The sequence below is a fragment of the Sphaerodactylus townsendi genome, linkage group LG02 (genome assembly GCF_021028975.2).
Source record: "Sphaerodactylus townsendi isolate TG3544 linkage group LG02, MPM_Stown_v2.3, whole genome shotgun sequence".
Lineage (NCBI taxonomy): Eukaryota > Metazoa > Chordata > Lepidosauria > Squamata > Sphaerodactylidae > Sphaerodactylus > Sphaerodactylus townsendi.
This window is the reverse complement of record NC_059426.1, coordinates 127,011,712-127,026,160: the sequence shown is the minus strand read 5'-3', so window position 1 is coordinate 127,026,160 and position 14,449 is coordinate 127,011,712.

Here is a 14,449-nt window from a genome sequence, read left to right as displayed (position 1 = left end):
ATTCTGACCAAATTGTGTATAAGGATAATTAGCATGTAGAATCAGTTGCTCTCTTAAGGCTGTCCAGATGTGTTTTCCATAACCTCACCCCAAACAATCTTGCCACTATATTTTTCAACCAACTACTATTTTTGAATTGTCTTTAAAGGTAGCTTTGTATTGAGTGTCTTGCATTGATACGGTTAATGCACGGGATAACATTGGCCACTTTACGTTGGAGTACAATTTAGGGGCATACTAAGACAAATTAAATTTGCACAGATATTGCTTTCGATATTAAAAAAAAATTACAAAGCACTTCCACAACAGTCATATACAAGCAGGGAACTCGCAAGGATTTGTAGGGGACACTTCATTTTCCTTGCTTCTCTGTCCCCACATGCCCACACTATTTCCCCTTTCTCTTTTTTGGTCAGCCCCTATATCTTCTCCCCTTTCTCTGCTTCCATGTCTCCTTACCACTCACCAATCAACCTCCTAGTTTTCGTACCCCTTCTTCCTCCTCAGTGGAGACCCAGAGCAGGTGATATTCTGTCCTCTATTTTATCTTCACAATGACACTGTGAGGCAGATTTGGCTGAGAGAGTTTTGCTGGCACAAGGCCAGCATGCAAGCCTCTGTGTCATAGTGGCAATTTGAACCTTGGTTGCCCAGATCTCTACCTAACACTTGCCACTACACCACACTGGCTCTCAGCTTTTCGTCCTTTTGGAAGGTTCTCTGGCCAGGTTGAAAATCATACAGTAACAGGTCACAAAGGGTAAGTTGTGTGGTGGCCTCTACAACACTGGGCAAGTTGTGTGAAAGATGCTGCTGAACCCAGGGGAGTTGTGTGATATGCAACTGCTGCTGCACCTTGGTGAGTTGCACAAATTGCATTGTGGCAAGTTGTCCAGTAGTTACTCCTTGAGCCGGAGGAATGGGTGCAGGAATGGACTGTGAGACCAAAATAGCCCTCGGAAAGGCCCTGCCCCATGCCTTTTACTGACAGAAACAAGGTTTGAAGGATGGTAGTAGTGTTGTTGCATAGTAACCCTCACAATGACCACTTGATCTCAGGATATCCATTTCCATTCATGGCTCAAGTTGCTGGATTTCAGTATCCATAGATTGGAACATGCTAAAAATTAAACATTGATTCTTTGTGTCCTTGTATCGGGGGGAGGGGAGCAGAATTTTGGTTACTAAACAGCGAGGATTAAGACCCAGTTCCTGTATATCCCTGAAACAGGGTTGCTGCTTCTAGCAAGTTGGGATCCCATACCACAGACATAAAATGGCTACTTACTATTTACTGACTTTATTTTTACCCTGCCTTTCTCTCCAATGCACCCAATGTGGTTTACACCATTCTTTCTTCCATTTTATCCTCACAGCAACCTGTGAGGTAGTGTAAGGAATTCCATAGAAGCAGAAATAAAAGGCTTTTTTGGTGTAAAAGACCGTTTATTCAGACATCCTAGAAAGCTCACGTACACGACGTGGCAGGAATAAAGTCTCCCGCCAGAAGCACAGGTTATAACTCTGTCCATCCCATCCCCCCTCCCGGATTCCCATGGGAACGGAGTTCTCATCTCTCTCGCAGAGATAAGGTCTCCGCCAGAGTCTCCGCCGCAGATGCTGGCCCATCGCCCGGGTTATGGAATGCAGTCAAGGCCAGGCGGCTGTCCCGCTCATCAACACCATTGAATCCTTTACCCTCTACCTCCCTCAAAAAAGACTTCTCCCCCCCTGGTTTGTGCGGAAAGGCGCGTATGGAAAGCAGCCGAGGGCAGGGGCGTCCACATTTTCGGAATAAACCCATTGATTATACCCAGAGGAATATCCCACCCAAGAGACCAAATATTGCAAGCGTGCTGCCACATTAAAATCTAGAGTCCAGGATGGCGCCAATTTCGTGAATGCTTCAGGCCATCAATTATAGTCGGTGGGGGGTCTCTCCGGCTGGTCGCGTACAGGCATCGGAAACGGGAGCCTCCTTTGAGCAAACTGGAATGGAAGACAGGATGGATATTACTTAGAGTAACGAAGTGTAAGTCCAATCGGGCAGTGCGACATCATTAATCACTTTAGTAATCTGGAAAAAGGTCCCACGAATCTTTTGCCCAGTTTTGGTAAATTTATGCACGCCTCTGAGATTTTTGCACAAATACACCCAGGCTCTACACGTAAAGCGTGGAAAACTGGAAGGTGCTTATCCGGCTGAAGTTTTTGGGAGTCTTTAGCCTGTTGTAAGGTTGTCTGGACCATTTTCCACCCTTCGGCCAGAGATGAAATCTACTGTTGAAACTCCTCGAGGACTCAACGCCTCCGCAGGTAAAGCTGCGGCAACGCAGGGAAGGATCGACTCAGACACAATTCTCTGGCAATTTTTTTTGTAACTGCTATGCAACCGCATTATTATAGGCGTATTCTGCAAACGGAATTAACTCGCTCCAATTGTCTTGGTGGTCGTTGGTGTAACATTGTAAATACTGCTCCAGGGTTCTTTTCGTTCTCTCTGACTCACCGCTACTTTGAACGTGGTAGGGGGCGGCAATTGCCGGGGCGGCCCCCAACAAACCTAGTAAAGCTTTCCCAGAACTTTGAAATGAATTGGGGCTCAAGGGTCGGAGGCCACCTTAACGGGGGCGGAGTGTAGACGATAAACATGCTGAATGAACAGACGCGCTTAACTTAGGAGCGGAGGGGATGGAAGCACATGGGATGAAATGGGCTTGTTTAGAAAATAAGTCCACCACCAACACAAGACCGTAAGGTCTTTGACTTTCTGGCAAATCTGTAATAAAATCCATGGAGATGACTTCCCAGGGGCGGGAGGCCACCGGGGAGAGGCTTCAACAGACCATGGGGTTTTCCCGGAACGGCTTTGGCTTCTGCACAAACAGAGCAACCTTTAATATATGTCTCAATGTCCTTACATCGCGCGCCACCAAAATTGACGGGCGGCCAAATGCAGAGTTTTTAGGAAGCCAAAATGTCCAGCCGATGGGCATCATGACAGGCCTCGAGAACCTGCCACGGAGGGGGGGGGAGGCATCGCACTTAACAATCCTCTCACGCCAAACACCATCTTCCAGGCGCACCAGAGTCACCTTCCTCCGCTGGAGGCTCACAAGAGTCTCACCTCGAAGTTCTCAGAGGGAAAGGAGAGACCAGGCTGGGAAATGGGTGGAGAAGGAGGAGTGGGACGTCTGAGATCGAGTGACAGCCAGCCTCCCAATTGGGAGGGGGAGAGAACAGTGCGCGGAAGGATCCCGCAAGGCAAGCTCCACCCTCCTCGGGTGGCAGGCTGAGAGCCAAGATCAGCTAGCTTATTGCTCTTCCCGGGGAAAAAATGGACAGTGAAAGAGAAACTAGAAAAGAAATCAGCCCAACGGAGTTGTTTTGCATGGACATCTTGAGGGGGGGGTGGAGAGGTCGGCCAAGTTCTTGGTGGATCTGACCAAACTTGGAAGGGGTGTTTAGCCCCCTCCAGCCAGTGGCTTCAAGTGGAAAGTGCTACTTTGATGGCCGTGAGTCTCTTTATCCCCTACAGTCCAGTTGAGCTCAGCACCGGAGAATTTCTTTGATAAATAAGCACACGGAACCAGCCTATCATCTTTATTTCTCTGCAACAGGGTTGCTCCAAGCGCTTTGTCCGGGAGGTATCCACGTAAACTGTACAAACGGAAGATCTGGGCCAGGGTGTTTGTGATAGGTCTGGGTAGTAAAAGCTGATTTCTTAAACCTGAAAGGCATTGTCTGACATCTCTTTAGACCAGGTGGGGGGCCCCGGGCTTGGCAGCCTGTGGATTCTTTACCCTTAGTGCTGGTAAGAGGTCTGTGAGTGGGAGAGTCAGTTCAGCTTAATTGGGGTATAAAGTCACGATAGAAATTAGCAAACCCTAGGAGGCATTTGAGTTCCTTTCGACATAGGGGCAGGCCATTGGAGGAATGCGTCAATCTTAGCAGGATCCATTTTTAGCCCCTCGGAAGAGATCCGGTAACCCAAATAGTCGATAGAGGCTCGGTGGAAACAACATTTTAGAAAGTTTGGCAAAGAGGGAGCTGTTGAGCAAGCGTTGCCGAATACTTCCCTAACCAATGCTTCATGCTCTTCCATGGTTTGTGAACAAATTAAAACGGCCATCTAAGTACACCACTACTCCCTTGTATAATAAATCATGGAGAACTTCGCTGATAAGGGCCATAAAAGCTCCGGGGGCCCCACTTAACCTCAATGGTACTATTAAGTATTCATACTGTCCAAATTTCGTGGTTAAATGGAAATAAATGTTCATAGCCTTCCGCAAGTAGACCCTCTGTAGTAAGCTTCTCTTAAGTCCAATCTCGAGAAAATGCGTCCCCTGCCCAATGCATCTAAAAGAACCTTTGATTAATGGCAAAGGGTATTTATTGGATTGAGGGAAACTCGCATTGAGTCCTCGGTAATCCGTGCAGAGCCTTAAAGACCCATCCTTTTTTTTTTTTTTAAATGTGCAATACAGGAGCAGCATGTGTGTGTTTGGTAGTTCATCGCATGAACCTCACGGGAAATAGGTTCTTGTCTAAGAAGGCACGAAGTCTTCTTCTCCTCATTGGGACTCATGCGGTAGGATTCTACCTTAAGTTGCCACCTTGGCTGTAATAATGATTTTGCAGTCAGTGTCTCTATAGTGGCAATTGATCGCATTCTTGCTCCTGAAATACTCTACTAAATCTTGGTAAGCCGGTGGAATGCCCGTAGAATCGTGAGCAATTAGGGCGTGCATCGCTGATGAAGGCCGGGGGGGGGGGGGTATGTCAGGAGAAGGTGAGTTTTCCCCCCAATTCATGGTGTGTTCTCCGCAGGGAGTGGTCAGTGAATTCTAAGATCCCTTTCTTTTCCAAATGAAATTCTTGGTTCATGCAACAACAACCAATGCATGCCCAGAATCCATGGAGTGCCTGGACACCGGCGCCAGAATAAACCTAACCTTCTCCCAATGGTCAGCGCAGCTGAGGAGGACCGGTTGCGTTATGAACTTGACCACGGGTCCTTCGACCCCGAGAGGACTGCCACCATTTGGGGTGAACGGTATGAGCTTAGCCAGGGGGACTCGGTCTAGTCCAAGTTCCTCCGCCACCTGGGGCCAAATGATTAAACAAATGGAGCACCCAGAATCTACAAGGGCTGAGGCTATAATACGAGTATGCTTAGCGGGGTTGGCCAGAAACGCTTGAATCGTAATGGGAGCGCCTGCCTTCACTCACCGTGATCTGGAGCTCCAACCCATATCCATGGGGGCTGAAGAGAGGCAAATAGCCAAGCTTCCCCCTCCTCTGGGCCGCCTTCGGTAACTGCCTTTAGACGAGCCCGCTGGGGGCGGCCCGGATTTTTGCGTGGTGGCTTGGCAGATGGGGTGCGCGCGGCCGGAGCGGTTGGCTTCTGCTTTTTCGGGCAGTTGGCGGCCAGATGACCCGGCCCTCTGCCAGTAAAGCATACGTCCTGCACGGCTACGGCGCTCGGAGGTGGTCTCGGCAGAGGCTGCTGGGCTTGGCTTGGGAGTCGCAGCGGTGGTCGAAGCGGCGGGTTTTGGGCGTGGGCGGCCCCCGGCACGAGCGTAATCCAAACGGTAGGACGCCACTTGAGATCCCGGGCGCTTCCATCCAATCAGTACAATAGTGCGGGGGATCCGAACAAGAAACACCGCTTTCACGCAGTGAGCCACGGCCACAGCATCCGAGAAGGCCCATTTCATGCGCTCAGGCTACTCAGGGAGGGGAGTTTCTCTCCCAGTAGCCGCACGAAATTCACGGGCAAGCCCTGCAAACGAGCGGTTGCCTTTGCTGGAATAGATTTGATGGTGCGGATGGCTTCATTTTCGGCACCCAGGGATCTTCGTGCCAGCCCTTAAGGCTTGGAGGACCGCCGGCACCGTGAAAGCATCCTCATCTCCTGCGGTGATCAAAAAAGAGTCACAAACCAGTCGGCTGCCGCCTCCATCTAAGACGTGGAACCGATGTCCCATATTTTTTCGCCTGCAGACCGTGCCACAAATCAAGCCATAGTCCCTCCATGTGGGCATCGAAGCCAGGATGAAGTGCAGGGAAGTTTGGAAGCGGTCCCATCGAAACGGGCAGGCTGGAGGTCTGTAATATCCTCTCTCCACGCTCCTTGGCGCCTGCCTGGGCGGCTGCTGCGCAGGCTGAGGCAGCGGCGCAGGGAGGGCCGGAATCGGTGGAGGTGGGGGCACCAACGCCGGCGCCGCTGGTGTTCTGGTGGGAGCCGGTCCTTGGAAGGTGGCAGCCGCGAGTAGCAGGACCCAGCAGCGCCGCCCCTCTGGCGCTGGGCTGTACCCAGTGACAGCGTAGACTCCACCTTTGGGGCATCTTGTCCTGCTGCTTCTTCAGTTCCCTCTCCAAGGCGGCTAAATCTCTCTCCTTTAAGCGAGTCAAGGCATCCTGGATGCGCATGCAAAGCTGCTTTCTCCTCGTTCCAATTTGGCCAGGATTCGGGTTCTTGTTGAACGGCTGCAGCGTTAGTTCACTTTATGCGGACGCAAAGTGGCCTTAATATGCTTCGGCTGTTTGACGCTGTAAGTCCAGTTTGGAGTGTCTCCAGGACTTTATCATGGACTGATAGGTTCTGCACATATTGCCATTGCAATGCGCGTCTTTTATGCACGGTCTCAATTCGAAAGCTTGGATTTCCTTTGGCGCCTGCTGTTCCCGGTCGCTTTGCAGGTTTTCACGCTCTTGCTGCAGCTAGCTCTCGTTCCTCTTCCCATAGCTGGCGGCTGAGTCGACGGGCTCATGCTTCCTGGGCATCTCGTAGTCGGCCCGAATTTCCTCATCCCAGCTCTCTTTGATTAGGAGGGGAATAGAATCCCTGGATGGGAAGGCAAGGCTTTCTTAGGATTCCTCTTCATCAGGAGATGTAGGACCTCGTGCCCACCCAGCGGAAGCGGCTCCACGGGGGGCACCTCAGGTGCAGCTGCTGATCCGGGATCTGGGGGGTCCGATCGGAAGCTTCAGGTACGGATACCCCTCCCAATCCCCGATATAGTCCCGGTTTCAGCGGTGAGGGTCTTCGGACGGGCCCCAGTGCTATGCCACGGTGGGATTCTTGGGAGCATCACCGCACACGAGTCTGCAGGAATGGATTCAATGGACTCCCTGTGTTGCCGCGTGAGGTAGGAATTGAGTCAGACCCGTCTTCTTTCGTGACAGGTTGCATCTGAGGTTTCCAGCAATCCACACGGAAACGGTGAGATATCCGATCCACAGGCGCACGATCCATAGACAGCTCCCCAAGCGACTCATGCAAAAGAGTCACATTATGATCGCTCTTCTCGTCCCTCGTACCCCAACGGAGTAAGGGAAGACTTCGTGTTGATGCTGAGGACGGGAAAGAAGTTACCAGCGAAGACCGATTCTCCAGTCGGGTTCTCTCCAAATCCATAAGGGAAAGCCGGAGCCCTCTTTTGGGGCTACCGCTTTATCTTCCATACAGATTCAGGAATATTCAACTTATCTCCATGCCAAGACATCAGAGGTCCGCTGCACTGGGAAGATAGATGAACTAGGATTCCTGCCACAATGTAAGCGAATTCCATAGAAGCAGAAATAAAAGGCTTTTTTTGGGTGTAAGCACCGCTTTTATTCAGATGATCCTAGAAAGTTCACGTACAATTTAATGTGGCAGGAATAAAGTCTCCCCGCCATGAAGCACAGGTAGTTATAACTCTGTCCATCCCATCCCCCCTCCCGGATTCCCATGGGAACGGAGTTCTCATCTCTCTCGCAGAGATAAGGTCTCCGCCAGAGTCTCCGCCGCAGATGCTGGCCCATCGCCCGGGTTATGGAATGCAGTCAAGGCCAGGCGGCTGTCCCGCTCATCAACACCATTGAATCCTTTACAGGTAGCTTAGTCCGCAAGTGTGTGACTGCCTAAGATCTCCCAGCAAGCTTCCAAGGCAGAGAGGGGATTCAAACCTAATCCTACCCCAACATTAACCACTACACTACATATTTATGGGGCTGCAGGCTCTGCCACTACATAATGTTAGGGTGACCCTAGCGTGTCTCCATTTATGTGTGCGTAGGTTAGTGAAAAGGATAATCCTATACTTGTGGGTGTGTGCCTGCTACCACATCTTGTACAAGTCTTCCTTTTATTTCTATTCTTGGGAGTGGCTAGACCTGAGTAATTGAACACACATTGGTAAAAATGTAAGCACCAGAAACAAACATGCTTTTTTTCTATGCCTTGGTAAATGTGTGTACACAAAAATATATAATGAGCCAGAGACAGTATCTAATTTACAGAAGCAAAAAGAACCTGTCTGGCTCTAGTGTGAACTTTAACACTCTATTTTTAATTAAAATAATTAAAACATTTATATAACAGGACCACAACTCTTAATTTTTTAATTTTTTTAATTTTTTTCATTGTTTTCATTAAAAATAGAGTTTTAAAGTTCACACTAGAGCCAGACAGGTTCTTTTCCCTTCTGTAAATGTGCGTACACCCCTGGCCTACCTTATTAAAGGGACCTGTAACTGGTTAGCAGGATTAAGGATGCCTCTCAAGGTTTCGTTACACCAGGGATGTCCAACTCTGGCCTTCTAGATGTTCAAGGACTACAATTCCCATCAGCACCTGCCAGTAGTCCATGAACATATGGAGGGCTAGAGTTGGACACTCCTGTTTTACACATTGAAGCGATGAAAACAGCTTCCGTGCAACATATATACTTGACAGAGTAATTGAGCAATTCCTGGTTCATTGAAAACATGGAAATAATTCACATTTATTTGCCACATTTACACATTATTGGGGAAGAAATCTGAGTGCCACAATATAATTGTTTCTGCTAGCTGTTACAAAAAGAAATGCAGACTCAAAAGATTTAGAGTAGATCACAATCAAGCATTTACTCATGTACAATTTATTTCAGTTAACTGCAACTATTAGCTGCAATGTGCATAATTATGTACAACCAATTTCAACCAACTGCACAAGATTGCAACAGAAGACCGTCAAAAATATCTATCTTTAGAAATTGTCCACTGCTAAATAACCCATTTATGTATTTTATACTTGAATCTCACACAATTGAATCTGCAAAATATGACTAGCCCACTTGAGACTAGTTCTCAAATATCCATACCATCTGTTGTTTTAATCTATTTTGTACATTGTCTTAGGTGTTATGTGAGTGGATGATTCATACATTTTAGGAAACAGGTTTTATTTTGTCGAAGGCCTTCATGGCCGGATTCAACTGGTTCTGGTGGGTTTTCTGGGCTGTGTGGCCGTGGTCTGGTGGATTTTGTTCCTAATGTTTCGCCACAGATGCAGATCCGCCAGACCATGGCCACACAGCCCAGAAAACCCACCAGAACCAGAGGTTTTATAGTTACTGCTCTTTACAGTTAAACGGTGTGTTTAAAAGCTATCTGAACTAAAGCAACTATTTTCTCATAAGTGAATTAAGATTTTTCTAAAATTTTACATGAAGCGCCTGACTGTATTTCTACAAACACTTTCCTGGGAGTAAGCCCCACTGAATAAAATGGGAATAAGTTTTAAGTAGTCTTATGTCTTAATGTGTGAATTATGTGTCTTTCTAGAAAAAGTGTATGCCACCTCCCTATAACACTTCTATGTCCCTACCTTTGTGAAAGTCTATTATTTCATAGCCTGATTTCAGTCTTGTGTCTGATTTCCCTAATAATAAATTTTCTAGAAGTTTGAGCTAAATTCTAGATTTTGCTGTGAGGAAGCTTCCCACAGATTTTTATTTGATTTAGCACAATTGTTTTCAGGTAGTTACCTAACCAAGGTTGTTTATTACTGAAGGCAGGAACATCTCTTAACCTTCGGCTGTAGGTAGTGGAGAGTTGCACATTATTGACCGCATACTGTCTTGTAGAAAGGCTGGCTTTGGAGTTACTTGGAGGCACAGTTTGTATCCAGAGATCTTTAACAAATCAAACTGAATTTGTAAAGTGCCCTAAAGCTGGAATTCTTGTACTTATGCATTCCTTCCTTCTCATCTATGCTGAGATTGAAGATTTAGGAACCACAATTTTCTTTGATGTCTGAATTAATGCTCAGTGTAGCACACGAGTAAAAACAATGTCATAAGACCGTACAAGCCGCTTTAATTATCAATAATAAAAACAAGAATTGGCCACAAAACAGCATAAAATAATTGAGCAGCTAAAAGTATCCATACAACAAATATAAAACATGTTATAAGTAGACTTTAAAACAGCTTAAAATATATTTTTTAAAATCCTAAGTGGAAAGCCTAGGTTAATAGAAATGTTTGGCTGGTTTGGTGGGTTTTCCGGGCTGTGTGGCCGTGGTCGGGTAGATCTTGTTCCTAACGTTTCACCTGCATCTGTGACTGGCATCTTCAGATGTGTATCACCACCTGAAGATGCCAGCCACAGATGCAGGTGAAACCTACCAGACCATGGCCATACAGCCCGGAAAACCCACTACAACCAGTTGAATCTGGCTGTGAAAGCCTTCGACAGAAATGTTTGGATCTGGCATTTATAAAGGCAGTAATGTAGCCACCAGGCAAGCCTCAAGGGAGAGGATGTACCAGAGGGGATATTCTGCCACTAAAAAATCCCCATCGGGTTGTCAACCGCCTAATCTCTGGAGGTAGAGGAACAGGCAGTATGGTTTAGGAGGCTTATTTTAACTGGTGGCTTGACACTACCAGAGGAAATGGCCCTTCAGGAATTCTGACCTCAAGCAGTGTAGGATCTTAAAGATAAGAGCCAGCATGTCATTATTCTGTTTGTTTGACATTTTCTTGTCTTCTGTGAAATATCAGTTGTCTTTTTAATAAGTCTTTCATGGCTGGTCCATCAGTGATTGTGTGACATACTACAATCAGCTACTAAAAGGAGTATCAGGTGTCTGCTATTATGGTGTGTGAAGTGGCAAGCTAGTAAGGATTGTTAGAATAGTAACTATAACCAAAACAGTTCAGAAGTGCTGTTACTGACTGGTGTGAGGGGAGGTATGTAAAATTCATAGAAATATTCATAATCTATAAAAATGTAAATAAGAGCATGGGGGTATTTTGATACCTCATAACAAAGAGATATACATGCTCTTGAAGAATAATCTCCTATTGTCTGCAAGCATGGAAATGGGGCCACAAGGAACTGCTCTTCCCCCAGTGGTGTCCCTGATACTCTTGTAAAATAGAATGCTTTATGGTGATTTAATTAATGAATGATTAATGTCTGAAAAGCAGACTGTTCCTATAAATCTTTCCAGCCTTTTCTGAAGTTAGAAATGGCCTCTCTGGAGATAACTTCTCCCTTGGTATAATGTCATTTGTGGATTCTTGCCTGAAAGGGTGTTCATTTTGTTCATCTCGAACTGCCCTAAGGAACAGGTTGCCAAGTACAGGCTGTGCCATCTTTCTCACTGTTTGGAAGAAAGTGCAATGCAGAGCTTTTTAGAAGAGTGTTGGGCAGCTTCAGTATGTTCTTGGCTCTCATTGATGAATACTACTTCTGTGAATCCATAAAATCTATGAATTTGGTTTATGGATTGGCTTCTGTTGTTTTATGGACTGTTCTTTGGAAACTGCTTAAAGCAATATGGAAAAAGAACTGCATGTCAAGATAGGAATGGTACCACCTAAATATGATGCCACCATCTCATCTAGCCAGTCCAGAAGTGTACCATGGACAATGTTAAGAGAGGCCGCTGTGACATCCAGGAGATCTTTCTCTTGGTGAAGGTTGTCTGTTTCAATCATCTTGACCATCTTGTTAATTAGTAACTAAATGTGTGTGAACCACTTACAAAGAAAAGCACTGTGTGTAAGGTAACCTAAAAATTAGATTTATAGTTCCCTCATGAAAGTCATCACCACAATAATCAAGTAAGGAGCATTTATGTGTGAACCAGCTCTAAAACAACTGAAAAAATGAAATAAATGTAAAAACAAAACCCCATCTCCTCATTTTATTTTTGAAATTTGCCAGTAGCTACTGCATTTCCCACCCTTGACTTATACACGAGACAATAAATTTTCCCAGTTTTTTGTGGCAAAATTAGGTGCCTCGACTTATATGCAGGTATTACTTATTACTCTGCTCCCATGATCTTTGAAACCCCAAGCAGATTAGGTCCATTGTCTATGTGCTGCTTAGTTCCTAGTATTTTTTAGAATCTGAGAGAATAGCAGAAGTCCTTGCTATTTTTCTATGGGGGTGTCAATTCTACTTTATCCTCCTTCATCTAGGTGTCAAGAACATCCACACATAGACATCCCACTTTACAAAAAGAGGGTGCCATAGTTCTACTGAACTTTGTTTAATTCTGTCTCATATCTGTATATCTATATCTTATGAAAAGATGCCTTAAGACATTTCTAGTATGTTTATGAAAAGCAATTTATAAAATCAAGTATTTTTCTTATGAAGCAGACTAACAAGGTTACAACAATATTTATATTAATTGATAACAAGTGATATCAAAATACATAAGACAAGTAACTTTAAAAATAGTGTGTTTCTGGTTTTGCTTCTAATATGTTTAGAAATAACCAGGACTATGGTTTTCTGAGGACATTTTACAGCATAACGGGTTCATTCTTTCAGAGCTAAAAATATTTTAATTGAGGCAGAGAATTTAAGGTATTGTTCTTATGCTTAATTAAATCAATTGCTCCCGAAGGCTAGGACTATAATACCCTGTATGAAACAGCCTCTCAAAGGTGCTAAGCAGATCTATCCCAGTCCTGCTAATGGGTCCCAGTCCTGCTAATGGGTCCTTAAAAGCCACCAGCTTCATGAAAAAAAACCTTCTGTCACCCCCAAAATGTCTTCTATCTCTTACCTTTCCAGGGCCATGATAGTCCTTTTGTATATGATGTTGGAATAGGCAATGGCTGGTGTACAAAGAAGAGAAGATCATGCAGAGGGCAGCAAGAAGACAATCTGATAGGACAATGAACTCAGCACCTTTTCTCTTGTTAAGTGTCATTCCTGGTGTCTCCAGACTGCTACTCTTAGGGCAATATCCTGCTTTTTTTGGAAGTTCCATTCTGAGAATTGCCCCTTGACTGCTGGTGGGGAATGGGAGTTATGGTTGCCAAATTCAGGTTGGGAAACTCCTGGAAATTTGGGGGCGGAGCCAGTTGCATAGCTAATGGGGACATAATGGGACATCCTGGGACAAACTCCCCCGGTGCCCCCTGGTGTGTCACGCCCCCACACTTCTGACTCATTTTCTCTCAGGGAGCTGATCTCTGTAGTCTGGAAATGAGATGTAAGTCCAGGAGAACTGATCAACCTGTGTTGTTTTATGGTGGGATGAAACAGAGGGACACTGCCTTGCATACCTTTAGTAGGATTTCTGGATTGCATTTTGAGAACTGCGCCTCTAGGGAAGAATTGATTTAATGGGCCAAATAAATAATTCAGAACAAATTGCTGATACGCTATGCAAAATACTCTGACCTCTATTTAAGGGCTAGAAATGAGAAGTTAAAGCCTGCTGTGAGACTGGAGCACCTTCCCTATGAGGAGAGGCTGCAGCGTTTGGGACTCTTATTTTGGAGAGGAGACGGCTGAGGGGGGATATGATTGAAGTCTATAAAATTATGCACGGAGTAGAAAATGTTGACAGAGAGAAATTTTTCTCTCTTTCTCACAATACTAGAACCAGGGGGCATTCATTGAAAATGCTGGGGGGAAGAATTAGGACTAATAAAAGGAAACACTTCTTCACACAACGTGTGATTGGTGTTTGGAATATGCTGCCACAGGAGGTGGTGATGGCCACTAACCTGGATAGCTTTAAAAGGGGCTTAGACAGATTTATGGAGGAGAAGTCAATTTATGGCTACCAATCTTGATCCTCTTTGATCTGAGATTGCAAATGCCTTGACAGACCAGGTGATCGGGAGCAACAGCCACAGAAGGCCATTGCGTTCACATCCTGCATGTGAGCTCCCAAAGGCACCTGGTGGGCCACTGCGAGTAGCAGAGAGCTGGACTAGATGGACTCTGGTCTGATCCAGCTGGCTTGTTCTTATGTTCTTATGCTGTTTATACCAGCTGATGCCTGAAACCTGACAGCATTTCAGGAACTCGGATTTTTACTTGACAAGTAACAAAGTGCATCAGGTCAGCCTTACCAGCCTTTCCCCAATGCTTGTTCAGAAAGGATGAGGAGAGAAACATGTTGTTTCCAAAATAGCTCTGCTCCTGTTGTATGTGTAAGTTCTGTGCTTATCATGCGAATGACTTCATCCTCCTCCTCACAGCAACTTCCTATCAGGCCAAAATTGCCAAGCAACATTTAGGAAATCGAGTGCTCTAAATCAACAAGCTGATTCATGAATTAATTGAGAAATAAAATTGGGGAGGGGGTGTTACAGTGGGAGGAGTACTGACAGAGGACTACTGTGAGCTCAGTTCCTCCGGAAGGGTT